Source organism: Talpa occidentalis, unplaced genomic scaffold (genome assembly GCF_014898055.3).
Source record: "Talpa occidentalis isolate TD23 unplaced genomic scaffold, MPIMG_talOcc4v2.1 talOcc4.2, whole genome shotgun sequence".
In the NCBI taxonomy this organism is placed as follows: Eukaryota; Metazoa; Chordata; class Mammalia; order Eulipotyphla; family Talpidae; genus Talpa; species Talpa occidentalis.
This window is the reverse complement of record NW_023602073.1, coordinates 139,506,184-139,518,191: the sequence shown is the minus strand read 5'-3', so window position 1 is coordinate 139,518,191 and position 12,008 is coordinate 139,506,184.

Genomic DNA, 12,008 nt, shown 5'->3' with positions numbered 1-12,008 from the left:
TAGGATCCTGGTCTGTCTTCCTGAGAAACTGGGGGGCAGGAGGCTAAGCCGTTGTCCAATCTCCCCCGCCTCCCCTTACCTCTGCTGCTGTGTGATGACAGAGTCCAGCACCAGCAGGCACAGGGCAGGTTCACTATCAATTAGGGCAGATGGATAAGAGTCCCGGAGCCCTGGGTGGATTTTTCAGGCTTTAGTGCTCTCAAGGAACCAGGTACACAGGCTGGGCGGCTGTAGGGCAAGAAGGCAGCACAAGCCTGGGGGTTGGGGTGGAGGGCAGTGCTAAGCCTCCCACAAATCGTTATGCTTTTTCTGGGCTCTCTGGCATTCTCTCTCTCCTCTTCATGGTCTCATCTCTTCTGTAGTCACGCCTCTCATCCTCTCACTGCCGCTGCTGCTTTTATCCCCGCCTCTAGGCTCAGGTGTGCACCCTTGCACATGTGCATGCATGCACACTGTACTCCAGGTGTCCACCATCAGGCACGTGTGCCCCACGCCCACACTCCCCAGCATCTTCTGCATTACCGTGATCAAGGCCGCAGGAGACAGCCACAGAGGCTAGAGGTGAAAAGGCCTGATTAATCCTACACAAAGCCAGGTCTCCATCACCACCAGGAGCCCACAGTTGCTCCCTCATCTTCCTACAGGTGCCCCACATAAGCACATAGCTTCATACTCCCTTCCTCTGAGCCCCTACCAACTTGCTGTCATTAGCAAGTGACTCATTTCTTCAGCAGTTCAAGTCCTCTGTCCTTTCTCTGCTGCCCTCCTGCGCCCTGGAGACGCTTCTCCACATCCCTCTGCCTCAGCAGGTGTGTCCAGGTCTCGGCAGTCCCCTGTGCATCCCATTCCCTCTCCTCCACCTCCAGGCTTTGCTTCCAATGCGCCCATCCCCCGCCTCAGTTTATCTAGTTTATCTTCCTCTTCATCATCATCATCATCATCAGCAGCAGCAGCAGCAGCAGCAGCAGAGCACACACGTGCTCTCCTACCTCCCACAGTTAGGGCAGACACTCCTTGGCTCCTGGGCCTGTCCCCAGTGACATCACCTTGAGACATCAAAGTGACCGAAGGTGACAGTGCTCAGAGCCTCCACAATTCATTTCTCTTGAACCCTCCCCAGTCAAGCTGCTCCCACTTCAGTTTTCCTAAACCTGTGTCATCAAGCTCACCAAGTTCTCGAGGCTCACCCCAGCATTCAGTGCATGTTCTTGGTTTCTGAAACGCTGCCCTGTCCAGCTGTTCTCCCTTCTCATTGAATGCTCTCCTGGGTCCCCTCCTTCTCCTCTGCCAAATGGTGCCTTGAGGCTGTGAGAGGCTGAAGCCCCTTTGCTTCCTTGGCCCCAGGGCCTCAGCACTTCCGGTGCACAATTCCTAATTAAACACAGGAAGTAACCAGAAGTGCCAATTAGCTAAGAACAGGAGACCTCACTTGTTAACTTGCAAAGTCCTGATTCTATTTAAGTGACATGTAAGAGAAGGGGAGAATTTTTTTTTTAATCAAATGAGAGAATGAAATATTTTAAGACTATGAGATCCATTAGATCCATGTTTATTCAACTATTTATTTGGATAAATAAATTGAGACAAAAAGAGCAGTTTGCTCAGGGACTCTTATGTGTATCTAGCTATGCTTTTTTTTTTTTTAAGTTTATTTATTTATATATATAAGAACTGAGACACAGGCCAGAGGTGTGGGGGCGGTGAGAGGATTCACCAGAGACAGAGTGGGGAGCAGAACAGGAAGACTGACTGGAATACACTGCTGAGGGGAGCAGTGGGTGAGACATGAGAGGTCTGCTGCACCATGTGGGTCAGCTCCCTGCCTGGCCAGGGATTGAACTTGTGCTGCAGTGGCTTCAGATACCTCCAAAGTGCTGTGTCTTAATCTCTTGTGCCACCAGGGGGACCCTGACTATGCTTTTATATTTGTCATTTGCTCTTCTCTCAGTGCTCACAGGAGGCGTTGGCATGCCTGTCCCCACCTGAGGACAGGGAATAGCATGCCACCAGGGCTGGTCCACACCAAGAGATCTTTTTTCTTATTTGAAGTCTAAGGCCCCTTTCCTGTCCTGGTTTGAATGCACCACATCTCAGGATATCTGAATTCACTCAATAAATAAAATTGTTTGTGCTCCTGTTCCCATCCTGGCCTTGGAAAGACAACACAGGCAGCCCCCCTGCACAGGTCCTGTTGGGAGAGGCAGCAAACAAGCTGAGACATGATAGGCGAGATGCGCTGATTATAATGTTTCCAAGGGAACTGGCCAGGTAACCTGTTATGGAGACATGGGGGGGGGGCGTGGCATGGGGTGAGGTTGTTGCAGGGCAGGGAGAGGGACACCCCAGACCCTGCAAACCTGCCTGCTCTAAATAGGTTCTGCCATCTGCCACATCAACACAAAACATATGAGATTTTAATGAAAAGGACTTTTAATACAATTAGGAAACAATACAGGAAAGGCAAAGAATATAGTTTCTAAATGAAGCACCCAAAGTTACCTGTCCCCTCGTGGGTAAAAGTCCACCCAAGCAGGATTGGCCCAGAACAAGGCCCCAAAGCCTGTCACAATTCTAAAGCATCTTCAGGTGGGAATCCACAGAAAAGGATCAGAAACAACCAGACAAGTCTGGAAGTAAAAGAGCAAAATCAAAATCAAGACAAAAACCACCACTGTCACCTCCCCACCGGTCTCACCCACATCTGTGTCAACCAGTCCACAACCAAAAGGCAAGTGCAGTTTCTTCACATGTCTCTTGGCTCCATGTGCCTCCTCCAGGTCTCCTTCTGGCTCCATCCTGCTTCCTTCCTTCCTCAGTCTCCTCTGCAACTTCATCTCTCCCTGTTCAACTCCACCTTTCTTTTGGGTGGGGCAGGAAACCTGGAACCTCCCCCTTTCCTGGGGACCACCCTGTTACAAGGTTGCTCTGGAATCTCCAGTTCAAACATGGGAAACAGAAAATGTCTCTTTGAAGAGATGGCATTAAATTGAATCTTGAAGTGAGTCAGTCATGAGAAAAGACAGGGAAAACACGTTGTTGGCAGAAGAAACAGTGGGTGTAAACATGCTAGAATGGAAATGAGTTCAGCATGGTTGAAGAACGAGGGGGATTGGGATGAGGAGAGGTCCTGTAGTCCCTAAGAATTTAGGATTTTGTTCTAAGAAATTCTAATCTTAGCTTTGCTGTTAACTAGTTCTGTGACTCTGGGGCTATTCAAGGTGAGGCTTGGTTGTTTACCTGACTATATAGTGATTTTTTTAATATAAAACTTATTTTTTTTACATGGTTGTTCATTTTTGCATAGTAATTTTTGTTCCTCTTCTATCAGTTGTAATAATATCCAAACTGTGGTTTAAAAATTTGGTTTCATGTCAATTATAGTCACAAATAAATCAGTCTTGAGATGAAAATAAAGGAAGGCTCTCTTAAGAAATCGTGTTGTTACCTAGATTTCAGTGACCGAGGATTATCACCTTATAACATGACTCTGCACCCTCTCCCCAACACAACAAACACAGCTGAGTTTGGCTGCTTGGGAAGTGAGCTTGCTAAGGACAGGCTAGAGCTGCTTGTATCTTGAACACAGCACATGGCTTCCACTGTTCCTTGGTTTACTACAGCAGTTTCTACCTTGGTGCAGTTTCACATGAGGATCTCAATTTTTTTCTGCTTGAAACTATTTCACAGACTAGAGAGAAAAAAAAAGACAATGAAAGTAGACTGAACTGACTCTTCTGTAGATTATACTATTCTTTTTCACCTCTAAAAAGCTGAAAAATGTTCTTGAGAAATTAAATAGTGATCATGAAACAAAATGAGGTCAGGTGCCTACTTCAAACCATCACATCGTGTGACTGGCATTACCGAGATTCCTGTTGTGACTCAGCCATTTGACCAGTGTCTTATTAAGCAAGGGGGCACTCTTATTGAAACTAAACAGAAGACTAGGTACAGGTATACACAGTACAGAATATAAAGTATTACAGAATTAAAAACGAGCTTTCAGAAAGCAGTCTGAATGAGCTTTCAGACACCAAGTTTTAAGAATTGTCAGAACTACAAAAAGGTTTAAATTGAATAGTGGTCCATTTGAAATAAAGGACAGTTTTATATTTATTGGGAAATTTAAAAAGAACTACAGCAACCAGTGGACATTTGTGGCATATATAGAGGTAGATGAAAATTTAGACAAAATATGAAATATACAAACATATATATGCGTGTGGGTTTATATGACAGCTTTTGCATATGTGTATTTTTTATAATGTACATATTATATATATATAAGAGTTTGGCCAATTTAGCAAAGAATAACACCTCTTTCTTGACAGGTATTTTGTCAGATTCCGAAGTTACAAAGATGGAAAGGACAGTCTCTTTTCTATAACAGTTTATAAACTGAAAAGGATACGGAGGCCTGGATAACTCACTACTCCCCATTGTGATAAGGGCCCCACTAGTGCTGTGAGCAAATGGTTATTACGGCAGAGAGGAGGGAACAATTAATCATTCCCAGGGGCGCAGAAGGCTTCCAAGAGAAAGGACATTACAGCTTGGCCATAAAGCATTCAGTGGGATTTTTCAGGTTAAGAAAGAAACAAAGGGTATTCCAGGCAGGGAGATCTGACCACATGTGTGGCCAGGGCAGGAGGCAGTGGCAGGAGATGAGGCTGATGAGGCACAACTGCCAAGAAAATGGAATAGAGAAGGGAGACTGTGCAGAAACCACATCGCCAAATTAAAGCACTGGACTTACTGCAGATTTTGGGGTAGCCTTGCAAAGTTTGAAGGATAACAGCTTCATTGGAGCCGGGATAGAATGGACTGGAGAGGGAGGAGACTGGAAATGAGGGCAGTTAGGAGAATCATCAATAAGTTGCTGGAGCAGAGGTCGCCACTGAGCAGGAGAGAAGGGGAGAGGATAGATTTGAGAATCACTGGTGAGATAAAAAGACGAATTGGGGCCTCCCTGGTGGTGCAAGGGGTTAAGCACAGCACTGAAGCTATCCGCAGCCTCTACAGCGTGAGTTTGATCCCCAGCCACCCAGGGAGCTGACCCACATGGCACAGCAGACCTCTCCTGTCTCGCCTGCTGCTCCCCTCAGCAGTGTACTTCAGTCAGTCTGCCTGTTCTGCTCCCCACTCTGTCTCTGGTAAATCCTCTCACCTCCCTCCCACCCCACACCTCTGGCCTGTAACCCAGGTTTTATATGCATAAATAAATAAATCTTTTTTAAAAAAGATGAATTGGTGAAGGAGAGATGCTTAATAATTATTTACGGTGGGATAATGTGATGTTTTAAGTGGTGTGTTTCCTCACCCCACAGGCAGGAGTCCTTGTTTTATTTCGCCCAGGTAGTGATGGCATTTTACTCTCCCTGTCCTCAAGTGATTGCACTGAATCACAGAAAGGAAAAACAAAAAACAGAAAGAAAAATGTCACTGTCACTGCATGTAAATTCCAGGGGAGAGACATGTGACGAAACTGCACTTGCCTTTTGGTCGTGGACTGGGTGACACAGATGTGGGTGAGACCCGTGGGGAGGTGACAATGGCAGCTTTTATCTTGATTTTGATTTTGCTCTTTTCCTTCCAGACTTGTTTGGTTGCTTCTAATTCTTTTCTGTGGGTCCCCACTGAAAGGTGCTTTAGACTTGAGGCAGGCTCTTGGGCCTTGCTCTGGGTAAAAGGGGGGAGGGAGCTTAGGTAACTTTGGGTGCTTGATTTAGAAATCATATTTTTGCCTTTCCTGTATTGTTTCCTAATTGTATTAAAGTTCCTTTTCATTAAAGTCTCATATGTTTTGTGTTGATGTGATGGATGGCAGAACCTATTTAGAGCAGGCAGTTTTGGGGTCTGGGGTGCCCCTCTCCCTGCCCTATAACAACAGGATTGAGACCTGGTGGCTCAAAAGCAGCACATTTTTGGAAGTTCTTGCCTGTGCTTCAAGGTGGATGACTTAGGATTGCCTGTGGAGGACAAGAATAGAAAAACTGCAAAGGAGGCCTCCCAGGAGAAACACCCGACTCACACAAGGAGGTGGGGGTCTAGGGGAATAACATGACCATTAACCCAGCTGTAGAGGTCGTGACCCTTAGGCACCAGGGCCTTATCACGAGGCATGAGACCCAAGCAGGGTCAGACTGCTCTACGGAGTGGAGCACAGGCCTGAGGGTAAAGATATGGAGATTGGGTCCACCCTGGAATCTCTGGTCCCTAAGTTTTGCCTGTTACCCAACATCAGCAACAAGCAGCCACTCCAAGGAGGAGTGACCCCTCCCAAAGAGAAGAGGACTAGATCAGTGCAGTCTCTGCACAGGCTCCGGGCAGCTCTCCCACTGCCCACCTGTGACTATGCAGGTGCCTCTTCCCACCAACTCTCTCTCCCTCTGCAAGGCTGCAGCTTTCTGCCTGCCCATGACCTGTAAGGCCGTCTGCCTGCAACCATGCAGGCCTCTTTTAGCAAACCTGTTCCTTTTTCCTTTACCTAACAAACCTGCTCTTTAAATATAACTAATGTCTCTGTCTCGTGGAGAAACTCACCTGGGGAACTCGCCTTGTACTGCTGAAACGGGAGCTCTGGCAGAACCTTTCCCAGAATGAACCCAAGGACCCTGCACTCACTCCACAAAACCCCAACAGTTATGAGCGGGCACAAGGGAATGTCATGTCTTAGTTCTCTGAATAATGGCAAACATTTGGGTGCTTATTACTACATTTCATCAAATCTTACACCCCATCATGTAATTTACTTCTTGATAACCAGGGAATGTCTTAGCAGACATTTGTTAGTAGAACCAGTAATGCCATGTCTATCAGTGCCTCTTCCCTAATGGACAGCTGTGCGCGTCAGAAACCAGCCCGAGCACTTATGAATCATTCCCATTTTACATAGCAGGAAACTGAGGCATGAGGAGTCTGATCTGCTATAGCCACGTGTATCATGGAGCAAGGAGTTAAAGGATCTTCCCTACAGAAGCCACGTTCAAGTTTGTACGCTGACAATGAGGCATCACTGCTGAGTTATGTCAGCTATGTGATTACATGGAATCCTTAAGGCAATCTAATAAAATTGGTGCTGCTTTTATTTCTATTGAATACTCGAGGGAAACAAGTGTTTAAGAGGTAAAGTGATTTAAGGTCACACTGGTGGTAAACAGAAAAAAAAAAGGCATTTTTTTTACACACTTATGTCTAATGATGGTGATGTCGTTTTTTGGAGTTGTTGGGTTTGGAGAGTGGAGTCCTTGGGTTCAATCTGGGAAAGATTTCACCAGAGCTCCCCTTTCAGGGCTCCCGGCGACTTTCCCAATGACACGGAATCATTAGTTCTATCCAAAAGGGCAGGCTTATTATAAAAGGGAGAGAAGAATAAAGACACTTGCATAGACACGAGTGGGCAGGAAGAGCTGCCTGGAAAGGGTCAGGTTTGCCGAGAGAGGCCTGCATGGTTGCAGGTGGGTGGCCTTGAGGAGAGCTGCCCCTGCTGAGGGAGGTCAGTGAGGAGAAGCCCTGGCAAGGTCACAGGTCACGGGCAGGCAGGAAGGCCGCTGGCCTGCAGAGGGACAGAGTTGGTAAAAAGAGCTCCTCAAAAGCACAAGTGGGCAGAAGGATTGCTGCCCGTAGCAGTGCAGAGACTGCACTGAGACAGTCTACTCTTTGGGAGGGGCTCACTCCTTCACGGAGTGTTTTGTTTGTTGTTGACTTTGCATAAATTATGTAGAATTTGAAAAGGGCCAGAATTCTACAATGGCCCTCAATCTCCATATCTTCACTTTCAGGTCTGCACTCCTGACATTCCCTAAAGCAGTCTGATACCTGCTTGTGTCTTATGCTTTGTGCTCTAGGCATTGGCGCCTAAGGATCTTAGCTCCTATAGCTGGGTCAATGGCTATGTTAATCCCTTCTACCGCACACCCAGCTCTTGGCATTGTGTGAGCCAGGTTTCTGATCTTGTGGAGCCTCTTTTCCAGCTTTTCTATCCTGATCCTCCATCCATGGCACAGCATTTATGAACATATATTTGACAGCCCCTTTAAACACTTACGGAAAATGGTATCATCTACTGCTTGTCCTCCCTGGGCCAGTGGTCATGTGGGGGTGGGGGGAAGTCAGGAGGAGGGTTCACCCTATAGAAGATTTGGAAATTTCTAGGGATTTTGTTTGGTTTTGTTGTAGAGCAGCCCTGATACAAAACGGGGTGCCTGACTGTGGGTCCTCACCCGCGCGGTTAAAAGGACTTGTCAATGCTCTACTGCAGGCACACGCGAAAGGTTAATAAAGGTTTATTTACAAGGGAAGGGGAAATGAGGAAATGTACAGCTCAGGAAGAAAAGTGGGAGACAAAGTTTTAAATGAGTCCTACCCGATCCGCCGATCAGGAATCCCAAAATGGCACTCTGAGAGCTGGCCGCCAGCCAGGAGCCGTGAAGCCAGGAGGCGAGGGACAGCGAGCCACCCCAAGGCCCACGTGTTTGGTTTTTATACCCAACCTGGCTGCTTAACTCCACCTTCAGGTCCCAGCCACCTTCCCTTTGGTGGTGATGGTATTTATCTTTCCCAATGTCTTGATGGCTTTAGTCTGGACTGGGAGTGGAGTCCACAAAGCCTGTATGGGATTAGCTCAGGACATCATTTCTCCCTAACAGTTTTTCTAGTGTGTAACCTTAGGATTGACATATGAAATGTATTTGTACAAGCTATAATTATATTTCATGACTCTGGGTAATTAGGATATTTAAAAAATATATGTAGGAACATATTATCATTAAATAATAAGCATCCAAAGTATCTGTGATTTAAGGGGATGCGGGCTCAGGGCTGCTGCCCTAGTGGACCAGCAGGATCAGCATCCTCTGGGAATCTGCTGCACTAGATTTCTCCAGCCCCATACTAGTGGTCTGGAGCAGAAGCCCTGAAGGGTGAGCTCAGCAGTGTGTATAAGCAAGGTTTCCAGGAGATTCTGAATGCTTACATTTGCTTAGACTAATGCCATCTACAGCCACCTATTGCCAAATAGCATAAGGGGTTATGCTTTCTGAAATGCAGTCTTTTACACCCATACACTGCTAAGGATTTCTTGGACTCTTAGATCTTGAAAGTGAACTAGTCATCTGGTTAAACACCATGGACCTGGGAAATGCAAGCTTATCCATCACAGCATTCTCTTTCAGTGCTCACACTGTAAATATCTATTCCCCAGCACAGGTCTTTATCCATGTGTGCTAAATTGTTACTATCTGCAGGGATTTTGGGTGTGTGGAGATTGTAACAAGGAATATGGAATTATTGCTTATCCCAATTATTTATAAATCCACCCAACATTTAGAAGGGGCTTTGTTACAGGGCAACCCAGCTCTAAAATGGATCCTTTCCCCCTAACAGCTTCACAAACATAAGCAATTACAGTATTCCACACCCCTTAACAAAGACGAGTGCTTGGTTAACTAAGAATTGCTGAAGGTTGAATGATCAGGGAGCTGCCCAGCAGCACTGGGGAAAGGAGCAGAACTGGAGGGGTGGAGGTAGCTGTAAAGCCAAAAGGGGAGAGCTGTTGAGGAAGGAAAGGGAAGAAAGATTCAAGAGGTAAACTATCAGGAAGAGAGGCACAAAGGGGCATCCTATATGGGTCAGACGCACACTCACTCAGTTTTAAATAGTAATATTGCTGGTTAACTGTCCCTCAGGATCTGTGGAACAGTAGTATATTAGGTCTTCCATGGATGACAGAAATTTGCAACAGACAAAAAAATTAAGGACTTGAGTTTGGTATTTTAAAAAAGCCCTCAGACTTCTTTTCTTTGCAATGCCAATAAATTCTGAAACTTAAAAATTAAGTGTATTTTAATGTGTTTAAAAGCAATAAAAAAACTATGGGGTTTTACTTTGCAAAATAGGATAAAATTATATAATCTGACTAAAACTAAAGGGTAGAATATTTTCACTGTGAGTGAATACTTAAACATTGATATTCAATAAAATTAAATGACTTAGAGAAGTCTTTCCTCTTCAAAATATCACATTTGTACACACACTGAAAAAAGTATGAGATAGCAATGATACTGTCTTTAAAGGGAGAAAATCAGTCTTCCTATAGACTGAATAGATACAATGACAAGTACAGTTATTTCTACCTAAAATGGTGGATGAGGGCCTCCCTGGTGGCACAAGGGGTTATGCGCAGCACTATGAAGCTATCCACAGCCACTGCAGCATGAGTTCGATCCCCGGCCAGGGAGCTGCCCACCTGGATGGCGCAGCAGACCTCTCCTGTCTCACCTGCTGCTCCCCTCAGCAGTGTATTTCAGTAGATCTGCCTGTTCTGCTCCCCAATCTGTCTCTGGTGAATCCTCTTGTTACAGGGCAGGGAGAGGGGCAGCCCAAACCCTGCAAACCTGCCTATTCTAAATGGGTTCTGCCACCCGCCGCATCGACACAAAACATATGAGACTTTAATGGGAAGGAACTTTAATAAAACTAGGAAACATTACAGGAAAGGCAAAGAATCTAGTTTCTAAACGAAGCACCCAAAGTTACCCGTCCCCTCGTGGGTAAAAGTCCACCCAAATGGGATTGGCCCAGAGCAAGGCCCCAAAGCCTGCCACGAGTCTAAAGCATCTTCCAGTGGGGACCCACAGAAAAGGGTCAGAAACAACCAGACAAGCCCAGAAGGAAAAGAGCAAAATCAAAATAAAGATAAAAGTTGCCATTGTCACCTCCCCACGGGTCTCACCCACATCTATGTCACCCAGTCCACGACCAAAAGGCAAGCACAGTTTCTTCACGTCTCTCCATTCCATGTGCCTCCTCCAGGTCTCCTCCTGGCTCTCCATCCTGCTTCCTCCTTCCTCAGTCTCCTCTGTAGCTTCTTTTCTCCCTGCTCAGCTCCACCCTCCCTTGGATGGGGCAGGAAACCTGGAAACTCCCCCTTTCCTGGGGACCACCCTGTTACACTCTCACCCCCCACACCTCTGGCCTATACCAATTCTTGTATGTATAAATAAATAAATCTTTGAAAGAATAAAAATAACAAAATGGTGGATGACGCTATAATTTATACAGGACACACCCTAATTAAGGTTGCTTAAAAAACCAATAAACAGATATAATGGAGACCATCTTTAATTTTTTTAAGATTTAAAAATTTTATCACCTTACTTATTTTTCCTGGAGGAATAAGAAAATTTCTTTTGGTAATAACCAGATCACTTTACCAAATAATCTACATCACTTTCTAACAATTTAGGAAGATGTCTTTTCTGTATCTAACATTTTAATAATTTCCTAGTTAAAAAGTGTAACAATGAACCACTGCAGTCTGTACTTGCCTTGTGACAGCATACTGGAAGCGCTTGTTAGTAAAGGTTCAGACAGTGAGACATGACTGCCACCACGTGGATAGTAAGATTATGGGACTCAAAGCCAAATAAACCTACTGATTCAGTAAGAGAATGACCATCCTTTATTCTGAAAGACAATGAAAACAATACTGCACAAGTAGTTTGGTCTCCTATGAGTTATATTATTTTAAATTCATTAATGTGCAGTTCCATTTTGGCACCAACAGTTGGGCACTAATACAGTGTTAACTAGCAAAATGCCAATTACAGAAATTATCTACAGCCTTGTTACTTAAAGTATGTCCCTCAGACCAGTAGCGTAAGTTTTACCTGAGAGCTTGAGTAGAATCGGGGCCCATCTCATGTGTGTCCAGAATCTGAATCAGCATTTTGACAAGATGCCATGGGGACTCCATACCCTGCAGGTTGAGAACTTATCACAGCTGGATCCTAGTGCCTTGCCACCTCCCGCTTCTGCACTCCCCTCCCTATGCAGGACCTGATGACTTTAGCAAATCGCCAAGAGAGTTAAAAACGTAATTTATCTTACTTCAATTACCGTATTAACTTGGACGTTCCCTTTGCAAGTATAGAAATCTATTTTATCTATTTGCTTAAACTAATGGGTTAATTTCACAATTCCGAGAAAAAATTGAAACAACTTTTCCA